This window comes from Rattus rattus, chromosome 4 (assembly GCF_011064425.1).
Source record: "Rattus rattus isolate New Zealand chromosome 4, Rrattus_CSIRO_v1, whole genome shotgun sequence".
Lineage (NCBI taxonomy): Eukaryota > Metazoa > Chordata > Mammalia > Rodentia > Muridae > Rattus > Rattus rattus.
The window spans coordinates 25,302,583-25,317,123 of NC_046157.1; the positions used below are offsets into that span (position 1 = coordinate 25,302,583).

A 14,541-nucleotide genomic window follows, 5' to 3' on the forward strand; every position below is an offset into this window, starting at 1 on the left:
TGGGGTCCAGATTTTCCTCTTTCAAACACCCTGTCTATGGATTAAGCACCTTTGATCCAGGAAGAGAGATCAGAGAATCATTGAGACAGGGCATTCTGTGAGGTCACTAATCTCAAGTTGAGTACTTTTAATGCAAATCAACCCATTCAAGTACATACAGGCTGAGCAGACCTGGCTGACTACTACATTTTCTCTCTAGGAAGGTAAAGAGTTTTGGCTTGCTGTTTACCATTTGCTAAGCTCCCATCAGGTGAGAGCAAGTTAATAATATAGGGTCCAAATGATGTGAGAATAACTGAGTTTGTATTAAAAAGAGTGCCGGATGTAGATCTCTCCTGAGAGACGCAGCCAGAATACTGCAAATACATAGGCGAATGCCAGCCACAAACCACAGAACTGAGAACGGGACACCAGTTGAAGGATTCAGAGAAAGGACTGAAAGAGCTTGAAGGGGCTTGAGACCCCATATGAACAACAATACCAACCAACCAGAGCTTCCAGGGACCAAGCTACTACCCAAAGACTATACATGGACTGACCCTGGGCTCCAACCTCATAGGTAGCAATGAGTAGCCTTGTAAGGGCACCGTGGAAGGGGAAGCCCTTGGTCCTTCCAAGACCGAATCCCCAGTGAATGGGATTGTTGGGGTCAGGGCCATAATGGGGAGAGGATGGGGAGGGGAACACCCATAGAGAAGGCAAGGGGGAGGGGTTAGGTGGATGTTGACCTGGAAACCAGGAAAGGGAATAACAATTGAAATGTAAATAAGAAATACCCAATTTAATAAAGATGGAGGAAAAAAAGTGTGCCCTAATTTACCCTTCTCATTCTCTATTGCCTCATCTTCTAGCTACAGCCAATTCATGAGCATCACTTAAAACCTTTTTTCTCTGTCATTTATTGATGACAAGGAAATCATCCCAATACTGTTGGTTCCCTTACAATGCCTAATGTGCCTCAGTGGCAGCCGTACCTGAATTGCAATCAGTAAAACAAGGACTAAATGAGCAAAAAGAAGAAAGGAGTAGACCGTTTCTGTAATTTAATTGTTGTTTGGTTGTTGCTTTGGTGGTTGGACATCAAATCCAGGACCCCATCAAGGAAACACAATTGGTTTCCCATCGAACTGCTTCATCCCTACCCTAGACAATTGTTCTTGCTGGCTTCCTCCATAGAGGATGAAAAAGGACTAAAGAGCACACAGAAAATTGCCACGTGGCTTTACTTATTTGTGGCGGCTGGAGTAGGTGGTACTTTAGAAGTAAAACGTAATTACCAGACATGAGGAAAGATAAGAGTGAGGAGAGGTAGAGAGGATGATTAATGGGAACCAAATCAAAGTCAGATGGTAAAAAAAAAAAAAAAAAAAAAATTCTATGTTCAAAAGCAAAGTAGGCTAACTGTGGTTGACAAAAATAAACACTGTGCATTTTGACATAGCTACAAAAAGTGGCTTATGAATGTTTCCAGCCCAAATAGGGAAGATTATGGAAATAAGTCTGATGTATTCATCACAAACTGCTTACATTATCAAAATACCCAGCTGTACCTCGGTAAATGCGTAAATGCCATATTTTAATTGAAAAATGAGTGGAGACGTAGGAGTGGAGAAATGCTAGGTCTCTCTCTACCTGTCATGCCTCTCCTCGCTCCCTGTGCTGTTTGTCTTTGATTGCTTCCTCCCCCAAATCATAAGATAGAAAAGCTGAGAACAGTCCAGGTGATCGTCCATAGTAATCATCTTTTTCTAATAAATGAGAAGTTAATTCCAAAGAGATGGTAAACATTGGTCAAGTGACTGCGAAACCAACTGTCAGCCATGTTTTCTGGTGTCTGTACTGTTAAGCAGTCGTTCTCTACATTGCTTCCTCTTCTTATTTTCTTTAACCTTTTTTTTTCCTTTCATCCCACAACCATCCCTAAGTACATGCCGAGTTAGCCCTATATTTAGTTAGTCGTGTTTCTGCTATATTTGCAACTTAACGTATGGGCAGAAACATGGACACAAAACTGTTTCCTGGGAGAGCTTTGTCTTGATGCTGACTAGTATTCCCTGGCCCTGGGCACCTGTCCAAGAGCAGGTGCCTTTCTCTGCAAACAGCTCTGTGGGTGTGTCTTGAAGAATGCAGGTGCAGGTCCAACACTGCCATTCTGCTGCTTCAGGGTTACGATCTATCACAGACACATCGCTCACCAAGGGAAAGAAGGGCAACCAAGAGCTGCCAACATTAGCAACCCTAAGCCTGGGAGGTGGGCACATAGAGCATCTGTAACAGCTTAGGGATTCTTAGCTTGATGGATGAGGAAGAGCATAAGGAAAGACACTTGAATTTGTTTACATAAGACTATTGTCCATGAACCGGAGACCTTTAGGTCGTAGTGAAATACCTGTCTAGTTTTCTCAGGTTGAGCAGGAGCTGAAAGGTGAGACACAGAAGGCCTGGATTTACATCATTATAAGCTCTTGGGGGACAAATTATTCCTGTTTAATAATCTGCACTTAGGTCACACATTGCCCATTAATTTAGACATGCATAGAATATGTGCGAACATTATAGATAAGTGAATGGAAGGTACTGAAAACAGAGCTTACAGTTTATAAGAAGCACAACTCATTAATGTTAATAAAATATTATAGGAGCATGAAGGGAAAGGCAGGGCATAGCATAGAGTGGATGGTACAGGAGCATACCGAATGAAAAATCATTGAGAAGGAATAAAATGTGCAGTGGGGTGTAATACAAAAAGAGTTATGCGCAGCGACTTACAGGCTTAAATGCTTCGGGGCCGTTTGTCTTCTTAGATTAGAAAGCCTACAAACATGTTATTTTCTAGCATATGGACTTGGTTTTAAAAGTACTTAAAGATAAACGCAGCATCCAACTGCTAAACTCAGATGTACTGTGTTGAATGAAAGAAGTGGACCAACAGATGTGATGAGTGTACGTTACCATCTGAACTAGGGTCATAGCAGTCACTGAGAGGTGAGAAGGGATACATGAATGGTAGAGTTCTAGGTAGGAACAAGTGAGCAAGTGAACAGGTCTGATAATGGATGCGCTTGGAGGATGCCGTGACACCATACAGAAATATGAAATAATGACCCAGATCAGCTGTGAAAAAATTTCAGCTAGCATGCATTTCCCAATTGTCTAGGATGGAATTTTTTTTCAACAGTTGGTGGGGAACCCTAGAAAATGCTAACATACCTTCAAACTGAACAAAAGCCAACGAGCAAAAATAGTTTCAGGCAAGGTACAATTTTTATAGGACAAGCCTTAGGTAGCAGAGGTAAATGGATTAGAAAACTGTGAGAAAGACCTCCCCAGGGCTCAGAAAAGGCAGCCAAGTTTAAGAATAAAGAATATATTGAGAGTTTCATGTTTCTAGGGAGCAAGCGGATGACCAACAAGTGGTCTTATTTTATACTTAAAAAACTGGGATCAGGAAATAAAGAGGCTTTCAGACTTGAAGGACTGAGAAGTAGGGCTGTGCTCTATTGCAGACAGAATCTGAACCAATATGGGTCCCATCAGTACTGCAGTATTGTCATTTAATATTACAAACTGATGTATAACAAGAGAACTTACTCACAGTCTGGAGGCTGAGAAAGCCACATCAACAACCTAACATCTGGTGGGAACTTAGGTGATGGCTTCTATTCACTGTCATGTGACTGCATTTGGAGTCGGCTGGGAGGCACGCTACTGGTCTGCCTTCATGGTTAAAGCAGGGAAGGAGAAATCAGGTGTGCATCAGCACACATCTCTTTCTGTCAACAGAATGCAGACTCAGTGTGACCGGTCACCATGCTTGAGCTATCATTGTGACTCCCTAAACCTTCTATCTAGGAGGCAAAATATTCATTTCAAAAATTGCATTTTTTCCTCAGCTATAGAACAAAAAGAACACCCAAGGCAGCCTCTTTTCTGTACCTTATGTAGCGGAAGTGGAGGGAAATGGAATCTACTTAAATGGTGCAGCAAATAGGGTTTGAGTCTACTTTTCAGCAACATGTATGTACATCTGTGTGTGTTAATGGATGAGTATGTGCACCTCAATGGAAGTGTTGTCCACAGAGGCCAGGAGAGATTACTGGATCCTGGAACTAGAGTTATAAGCTGTTGTTAGCTTCCTAATATCAGAGCTGGTAACTGAATTTGGGTCCTCTGTAGAAACAGTATGCACTCCTAACTGTGGAACAATCTTTCCAGCCCTTGAGGACACTTTTATAACAACTTAGCCAAGAGAGAGTGAGGCTATATCCATGATAAAGATGTAATCTCTTTGGTGACCTGATGCCATTTTAAAGAGTTTCTTATCCTTTTTGAGTATGAGGTAGCTTATTAAAATACAATATGAATAGAAAAGCATAAAAGAAATACAATTTTATGAACTTCCACAGATTGAAAACACTTATGGAAACAGTACTTGGATTGAGAGAGAGAGAGAGAGAGAGAGAGAGAGAGAGAGAGAGAGAGAGAGAAGAAGAAGAAGGAGGAGGAGGAGGAGGGAGGAGGAGGAGGAAAAAGGAGGAGGAGGAGGAGGAGGAGGAGGAGGAGGAGGAGGGGAGGAGGAGGAGGAGGAAGGGGAGGAGGAGGAGGAGGGGAGGAGGAGGAGGGGAGGGGAGGAGGAGGAGGGGAGGAGGAGGAGGAGGAGGGGAGGAGGAGGAGAGGAGGAGGAGGAATCAACAGGCCTTCCAGAAGCTTCCATGCCATCTCCCATCTTTAGGCTTTGATTTACAGTAACCACTTTCTAATTCCTATCACCACAATTTACTTTTCTCCTCTTCTTAACTTTCAAATAAAGATTTTCTTAACGTGACTGCACTGTAGATTAAGGTTTTCAACCCATAGTCCTTTCAAGCCACAGCACAAGGGATTAGAGGAAGACTGTGTATAAACATGGAGGTGACAATTACAGATTTGGGGTTCAAGAACAAAAAGACAATTATATCTTCATATAGGCACATAACATCTCTCTATTGCAGAGTGACTTCTGGGCTAGCCTCTTATTTCAAATCCCTTTCCTCATGTATTTTCTTTCATTTGATGTCACACTACTAATGAGATACATAGAGATAGTGTGGCATGTTCTTGGAAATTGGTGTACAGACTACTCTTAAAATATTTGCTGTTCTTTCAGATCTGCTTTTTTCCGTATGGCCCAGGGCTATAAATCTCACAGTACATGAGGTTATATTCTCCCTGTGGACCTGGCCTCCACTTAAGCATATAGAGACTACCAGTGTTTCTCTACTTCTTCACAAAAGGCTCTTGATATTCACCTTTTCCTTTTCCTTTCATGTACACTCCTGCCTTTATTTTAAGACTTATCCTGCCTCTGCATTTTTTTATCTTTGGCTCTAGAGATCAAATCCAGGGCCTTGGACATGCTAGACAAACACACTGTCCTGGAGTTAAATCTCAAGCCCTCACTTTTTCTTCTATCAGCAAAGCTTTGTTCTCACATTTATACCTTTATGCATTATTGCAGAGACTGGGATATTAATTCAGCTCTTTATAGCTTTGACATAATCATTTCCATACCTGTATATCTGTACTCCTGTCAACTGTGCATTACTAGGAAGGCATACCTAAGATAATCGGCCTTAAGAGAGTTTAGCAGTTACTTTTTGTGACTGTGATAAAACACCATGACCAAGGGAGTTTATAAAAGAAGTCATTTATTTTGGATTGCAGTTCCAGATTGAGAATCAAAAATGTCACAGAAGGCATGACAAGAAGGACCAGAGTAAGAAACTCATTTCCCATTATTTTATCCACACACAGAAAGTAGAGATGAACTAACTGGAAGTGGAGCAAAGCTCTACACCATCAAAGATCACTCTTACTAACAGTTCCTCTGGCAAGGGTCCACTTCCCAAGGGTTCTGTACAACCCAAACAGCAACATCAAGCAGATACCAAGTATTCCTTTTGGGTCATGGTTTCAGGGGTCTATTTCCACAGCGAGTTGTTGATCAGTTTGAGCCCCTGGCAAGATAGTGGATCATGACTAGAGCCTGGGGTAGAGAAGAATGTGTACCTCATGTTGGTTAGGAATTGAGGAAAAAGAGGTAACTATGATCTGAGTATCTTCTTCAAAAACCCACCTTCCTCCCTCTTTTATCCTTAAAGTTTTACCTTCTTCCAATACTAAACAGTCTGGGACATGGAATTAGAGGATTGTCGTGCCCAAGCTAGTGAAAGGAATTGCCCTTCCCCTGAGGCTGAGCATATCTTTATCCCATTTTCCTCTTAGCAACCCAGCAATTAGGTAGACCAAGCAATGATACTCATCTCAGAAGCAGAAAATCTGAAGACTTCATGTGACTTATAGAATGTGCTCGTCCTAGAACTCAAGGTCATATTCAGTGTTTCTAACTCCCTTTCAATTCTTACTCATGAACACATCTCTCTCTCTCTCTCTCTCTCTCTCTCTCTCTCTCTCTCTCACACACACACACACACACACACACACACACACACACACATCCCACAGGCCTCTCTTTCATCACCGAGGCATGAGAAGATGATGTGACTTACTTGTTTTTAAGCAAAATTACTAGTTACAGAGTCAAGGCTAAAAGCCTGTCAGTCTTCATAACTTACAGTTCATTGCTCATTTCATCTCCAGCACACCCTCTCCATTGTTGACATGAATATAAGTCGTTTTTCCCCTAAATTCCTTGCAGAAGGTCTCTCCTCCCCCTCCTCCTCCCTCCTCCCCCTCCTCCTCTTCCTCTTCCTCCTCCTCTCCCTCTCCCTTCTCCTCCTCCTCCTCTCCCTCCTCCTCCTCCCCCTCCCTCTCCTCTCTTGAGGTACATGATGTAGTAAGGATGGGAGGGGGTTTTTGCCTGCCCCTTCTGTTTCAGATATTGGTATTCAACTGGACAAAGTAAGCAGTTCCAACTCTGCTGAGTGACACTGCAAAGGTTGCATAAACTCTTCTTTGTCTCTATTTCAAATTTCCTAAGCTTTGTGAATGGAGTATGCCTTCATAGAGGCTCTGGGATAATCAAATAAAGTTATTTATTTATAGTGAACACATCAGCACTGCCAGACAGAAAAGAAGTTAAAAAAATCTCTGTAAAATTATTTACTTCAGCTTTGTCTTGATATTTGCTCATGAGTTACTTCTCCCTTGTGCTTCTTCAAAGTTCACATTGTGTGGTCTTGAGTATCCTTCTATTTAGAAACTGGTTTGAATTTGATGGGAAATTACTGTGCTTGTCATATGCATACCTCTTGGAACTGAAACACATTTACATACATAAAGAATAGTATTGTTTGTTAAATAATACTTAGCTAAAACAAGTTTACTGTGGTTGGGGTCTGCTTATTTTTTTAATCATTGTTTCTGTCTTTTTTGCTTGTTCTTGTCTTTTCATTTCTTTTTTTATGTTGGGGCACCTCTGGTGTAGTTCTGCCCTTCATACATCGTAGAAGATCCCCAGACCCCAGATGCAAGTCAATGACAAAGAGGGGAACCCAGAAATCTCACACAAATACAATACCTGCCATCCATTACAGGCACTAATAGTGGAAGAACTGGAAAACTACAGGCAAAGAGAGTAGCATTTTGAATGTTTTCCTTATACCTAGCTAACCTCAGCTTGTAGTGTCTTTTCTCCTGGGGTCAACCTGATTGAGACAGGTGAGCCTATCACCATTAGTGCATCCTTAAATGACAAGTTCACAATGTTCTGGTTACAGGGCAGAACTGGAGTCTTCACCTGCATCTCATCTGGGTCATCTGCATCCCAGATAGAACTGAGTAGCATAGCAGGATTATTACCACTGAGGTGGCATTTGACCTGACCTATAGCACCTGGGAAATGCTATAACAGGTATTGTAAGAAATATAGTGTTTATTCCCAGACAGTTGGAGGAAAATCAGACAGAATGTCATCTGTGTGAGATGCTGGGTGTTATAAGGATTAATTAGTAGCACATATACTTTAGATATTTTGAGTTTTATTTTGCCTTCCTAGAGAACCAACAGATTTGGAGGGACAGTACAATGCTTGTATCTGATGGAGTGTTATGCCAACAGTCGTGAGAGTCAGGAGTCTCTCTGGCTATGGAGACTACATTGACATCTTCCTCTTCCTTTTCTGTTCATTGTCTATGCAGCTTCTGAGAGTTTGCTGGTCTAGGGCACATCCTTTTCTCACCTCTGAAGTTCAGTGGTCTCAAGAATACCTGGGAAGCCTTGACTTTCTTTGAAACAAGGACAAAGGAACAACATTAAGGTGTTTTATACTTAGACACTGGCTGTTTTATAAAAGCTAGGGAGACTGGCCATCTTCCTTTATGTGAGAAACACATGTTTTAATCCTGGAGAAGATAGGGGATGTGAAATGTACTTAGATGACAGCATGAAAAAGAATTTGAATCTGACTCTTGTTCATTCACATGGCAAAAGCCTTACAGAGCAAGGAACTTTGGGCCCTGCTAGGTAATGGAAGGCCAATCTGAGGGCTACATAAAGGGACCAAGCAGTTTTGTTTTAGAATCAAAGAATAATAGAACCAAAGGTACCCAACATGAAAAGTGCTTAAATCCTCCCATTTTCAGATGAGACAACCAACACACAGGGACTTGGTGTTATTTGGAGCTTTTAAAACATATGTGATACTTTTTAAACTATGGATAGAAGTCCTAAAAGCCCTTTTAACACTTTGTTCCTGTTTTTTTTTCTTTCATGACCTTTGTTGGTGTCAAAGAGCCATTGTTTCTTATTAACTTGGGAGCATTGAGTCAATAAACCCACCAAGAGCCTTTGTGCATTTGGAAAGCACCACCCTGATGGCATCCATGAAGAAGCTTCCGAGAGAAAAGTTATGACAGTAAATTTCTGTAACAGATGTTCCCTTCCCTTCCCTTCCTTTCCCTTCCCCTACCTTAATTGCTAAACACAAATACAGACACATTTTAACAACAGACATATCAAATAAAGTGATTATCACTCTTGGTTTTTGAAATGCCAATATTTTGGTTACCTGTTAACATTTGAATCTTGCTTAAAATGGTATTTTTTTAAAAAATATTTATTTATTTATTTATTTATTCATTTATTTAATGTATGTGAGTACACTGTAGCTGTCTTCAGACACACCAGAAGAGGGCATCAGATCTCATTACAGATGGTTGTGAGCCACCATGTGGTTGCTGGGAATTGAACTCAGGACCTCTGGAAGAGCAGTCAGTGCTCTCAACCACCGAGCCATCTCTCCAGCCTCCTAAAATGGCATTTTATTAGTTACTTTCACGTCACTGCTACAGAATGTCTGAGGAGAATAAACCCTGAGAGGAATGATATACATTTTCTTATGTTCCAGAAGCTTCATATTATGGTAGGCAAAATAGATCTTCTCATGCTACATGGCAGAGATCTAAGAGTAAGGAAGAGTAGGATTCAAACCCAGAATGAGGCTATAACTTCCATAGGCTAATCCCTAGTAATCACTTCTGTCAACTGGGCCCACCATGCAAAGGTTTCACAACTTTCTGACATAGGACCATCAGATGGGTCAAACACTTCACAACCTATTGGGTCTGTTGCGGGTAGTAAAGATTCAAACAACAACAACAACAACAACAACAACAACAACAAAACATGCTCTGAAATGCAAATGTAAACATTCTTTGGAAAGTCTGATAGACCGTGTTCTGTTGGGGCAAACGTGAAGTAACGTTTTGGTCAAGAGGACACAGGCATGAAAGTCTAAGAGAGACTCACCAAGGAACATTTTGCAGAAGCAGACACAGCAGAGAGGATGTTTTGCAAAGCAAGCTCATGAAAAGATACATGATGAAGTATTCTTCACTAAGGACATCCATGTATTGGTCTGCCTTACATTGCATAGAGTTGAGCTCCATTTGTCAGGACTCCATAGAGAGAAATGCACCAAAAAAACTTCTGGCGGTATTGCTGTGGTTTCTTGCCTCTTCAGAGGACTTGAGCTGATTTATGTCACCAGAGACAGACACAAGTGCTAAGGCAAGACACATACTGGGGCAAGACCTGTGGAGGACATGTGATGTTTGAAGGAGCATAAATAGAACAGGATGGACAGCAACAGAGGCTGAGCTTGCCTTGCTGGTACAGCTAGCTGTGCAGTGCTCGTGGGTCTCGAGTCTTAGCTAATCTTTGCTTTCCTGAGAGAGGCACAGCCAAGAACTTCTCCAGGTGCTCTTCCTGGTCCCTCCTGCTGACGAGTGCTTAAGTAAAGGCCTGGCTGTCTATGCTAGATAGTGCCACAGCTACTGGTTCCTGTTCACTATCCCAACTCTACCTAACTGAACGGTTGTGATTTCTGCGAAAAGTTTGCAAGTGGATCGATCTGTCTCTCTGCCTACTAAACCATGAGCTCAACTGCTGATTTCCAGACAATACAGATGGGAGTTGCTCCCAAAACTTTTTCAACAGGTCCATTTTCCTCTGCATCCTTTCTTTCCTACTACCTCTGGTGGGTAGTGGACTAAGGGAAGGTTAAAGCTTATAAGAACTATCACTAAAAATCAGCTTTGAAAAAATTAATGTTATAATTTACTTTTTTTGAAACTGTCTATGATAAGTGTGTCACGAATACACACAAATACTACTACTCAGTGACTTGATAGAAATTCTGAAGTTCCCCAATAGTTTTGAACGTGTTCTGAAATCAGAGAACCACGAGCTCGTCTTTTTCATGACCTTGCACTTAGGTTATTTGATTATGATGGCTTTAGTGAAATGGCAATAACCATTACACAAATACACTTATAATTCTGTTTTTAGGAATAAACTTATTAGGGAAATTAAATCTAATTAAGTATGTAGAAATGTACAATTAATTGTCTCTTACATACTCCATAATATCAGGATGTGGTTGTTTTTTGATGCCTGAAGTAGGCTGAGCATGACATCAGTGTTCATATTCCTTGTACAATACAAGTTTTAAAAATAACCAAGAAACATATTCTTACATTGTGGAGGCAGCACAGGCATCTTATAATATGTGAAAAGCAACAGTTTTTTTTGCATTCCTGTTTGGCAAAATGGCAGGAAAAGTTAAATGCCAGGTCCATATTTCTTTGTACCATCTGGATACCCATGTCAGCTATTAGTATATTCTGAAGTGTGAATATGCTGTTAGTTTCCATGATAAACCCCATCTATAACTGACTGGTTTAGCCACAATTCAACTAAAAGAGAAAAAACAATTAAAAAATGTATAAAATATTGAGTCAAGTTTATAGAGAATGATAAAATTCCAAGCTCTAGACACGTATAGAAGGAGAACATGATATCAAATGGTATACAAAAAAATAATAATAAATGCTCTGATGGGAGCTACTATATATTATTGTGTTGAGGAAGATATCTGGGTAGCCTCACATGTTGGTCAAAGCCCTTACATGCTGTAATTAAAGCTGTGATAGTACCTACAATTTGTACAATGTGAGACTTTGAGAATAATCAATGGGTTTTGTTCCCTCCATCTGCCCCACATCTTGTTTCCTTGGCAACAGTTACAACCTGATTTTATGAATTTCCAGTATTAAGCTCACAGTTCATTTCATAGGTATGTTTTTTTTAGGTGAGTCAATATTTGAAAAGAAGAAAAGAATACCTAAAAGCAACTTCCAAACTCCATAGGTTGTCATTTCCCACACAGAGGGCTACAAAGTGCCCACCAGTGTCCTCTCTCTGAATGTCTTCTTATTCGCGATCATTCTTCCTACTCAGGATTTCAGCATTTGAAATGGGATTTGCGTGGGTGACCCAGAAGATAGGAGGGATGACAGCAGAAAAGTCAACGGAACAGGGTTAGATAATGAACAAGAGCATCCTGTAGGAATTGATGGAGACCTCACAAATATACAAAATGCCAGAGAAGACTAGATGAGAGATGCAACATGGCAGAAAAAAATGGGAAGTAAATTCATGCCGACCTAGCACAAACTGATAAAAACAGTTGACTGGCTTGTTACCATATCCATAGTCATGTAAATTCTGTTCTTTGAGCAAATAAATAAATGCAAACAAAGAATTGTAAAAATCTAAACTATCCCATGCACTACTAGATGCCCAAACATATATTAATATTTTACATGAGAAAAGTATCTTGAACTTAGAATGTGACTCTATCAAGGAAATGGCAAGTACTATAAACTAATTTAAAGAATATGCATCCAAATCTCTGGAACATCTAGGAATTATTTCTGTCAGTTTGATAACAAATGACCCACACATGTTTTAGAGTCTAATATGTTGTTGTTATTCTTTGTACTACAATTATCAGATTTTGAAGAGGAAATATAACTAAGCAAAAGTATGTGTATAATATATCTCACATGGAAATGAGTTTCAGATTATAACAATATAAGGGGGAAACTTTCTTAATATAGTCTGTGTCTTCTGCATGGACAATCATGTTTATACTGCTGGTGTTAAAAAATAATAGGTTATATTCTAGATATGTTTTATATACCTTCTGCCCCCTTTATAGGAACATGTTTTGACCTTAGATAAGGCTATTCCTGAAAATAGTTTTCCATGTCATCTAAAGCATAATTCTGTATTGGTAAGTCATGTTAAACAGGTTTCTCAGTCCATATTAATACAAAGGGATTAAATCTGGAAACAGATTGTTTCCATATGTATGTACTTGTGGCCAGGTAGAGCTCTATTTGTAGGACTTGCATAACTTTCCTGGGCTGAGTGCTATGCACACCTCTAGATATGGTTTCAGAGAAGATTCTAAAATATTGGGAGGTGGGGGAGAAACAGTTTTGAAAAAGAAAATCTCAGAGAAATCAAGTCTTCACTCTAGTCACTGATGGTTCAACACTGCTTTCTGTAAACTTGAAAATGTCATTGCAATATCAGGTTGGATTCCCTGTTCACTCTGACATAATCCCATAAGGATCCATATTTTGCACAGACAGAGGATGAATTCAGAAAGTGATGTCACTGTAGCTAACTGTCCTTGAGAGTAGAGGACAATCTCACATTTCTAAGAGGCGGGCTGTGATAGGCACATTTTGACTGTTTTTCTAGATGCCGGCCAGATTTTCTCTACCACTCTGCGAATTTTCTCATCACTGCTCTTAGTCTAATCAAGGTTATGGCAGCTTAGCAAATTCTCTGCACCTTCAAGGTGCTTCCACTCAAAAAATTATGTCCTGAGTATTATCTGCTAAGTCATAGATGATGTTTTCAAATCATTTGAGGCATCAACAGCCATTTTAGCCAGCTCTTCAGTTCGTCTTTTGATGCCTTACAAAGTTTGCGTTGCTTTCCAATCGTGAGATTTTTTTTTCAATCTAACAACACTTAGCACTTAGGAGCTCTGCTGTGACAGCCAGCTGGATCCCATTCTGTTTGCTATTTTAGTACAATGTCAATGGGTGGGTCACACCAATGGTTATAAAGAAAAAGTCAAACCGCAATGTGCAATGAAGAGTATTTCCTTTTATCCTTTAAAAATAAAAAGTAACTCTATCTTGAATGTATAGAGGACATAGGAACTCACTTTGAAAACATAGAGTCTGGGAAAAAAATAGTAAGTTGATAATGGAGAATCTCAGTAAACTCTGCCTTTCTGGGTTAACAAGATGAACAGTACTAATTCATGTAGATATCATATATTTCTGATAAAATGTGATAAGGGAGGCCTGATATCTGCCCACCATCTGAATTCTCAGCCTCTATGCTCAGAATAATTGTGGGAAATTTAGAATAGGAAAACTCAATTTGAGGATATTCCATAAAAATATTAACTAGTAGTCTTTGCAACTGTCAAGATTGTGAACAAGGAAACCTGACAAATTATCAGAGACTAATGGAGTGGAAGATAAAATGCAATTCAGCTAGACCCTTGAAGAGATTAAAAAAAAAAATACATAGTAGCAAAGCTAATGAGATCTGACCGAAGACTTCTTTCTCGCCAGCAGAGGTATGCAAGTCAGTGGCTATTTATCAGGCTGCCCCTAGGTTGACTCGGCTATTTGTGTAGAAGAACTCGGATTATGGTCCATCGGTTTGTGTCCACTATGAAACAACGTATTCTGGTTACACATGTCTTTATTAGTACCCATAATTTTCCATATGTCTTATAGTAAATAGATTGATCACACATTTATTGTTCCATAGTTTTACCATAGAAGCCTGAATTTAGGTGACTTCAAATGTTTCTTCCTGCAGACCATAAGGGCATGGTCTGGTTTAGCTCCTATGCTTAGATCTTGCATGACTAACTTCTCTCCATATACATTCATGAGGCCTGGCCTCTATGCCAGTGTATAGTATCCAGAAAGTCATCCTAAATTGGGTCTCAGGTTAATGATCTCTATTAGATTTGTCTCCAAGGACACTGCATCTGTGTAAAATCATCTTTGAGTAATTGTGAGTATTACAACACAATTTTTTCATGAAAATTATTACATTTAGTTTGGTGTGTGTATATGAGTGTACATATGTGCCTGAACTCACAAGCATACATGCACGTGCGCACAACAGACACAACACACAGAGGCATGTATTGCA

The 14,541-nt window shown here is 40.0% G+C and overlaps 1 protein-coding gene and 1 pseudogene across 1 annotated transcript in view; one reads left to right on the top strand and one right to left on the bottom strand.

Moving 5' to 3' along the window:
- Positions 1 to 14,541, top strand: part of Lsamp (limbic system associated membrane protein) — a 2,154,604-nt gene that overhangs the window by 352,882 nt on the left and 1,787,181 nt on the right. The gene's annotated exons all lie outside the window — the stretch shown is intronic.
- Positions 1 to 14,541, bottom strand: part of LOC116897706 — a 52,090-nt pseudogene that overhangs the window by 3,457 nt on the left and 34,092 nt on the right.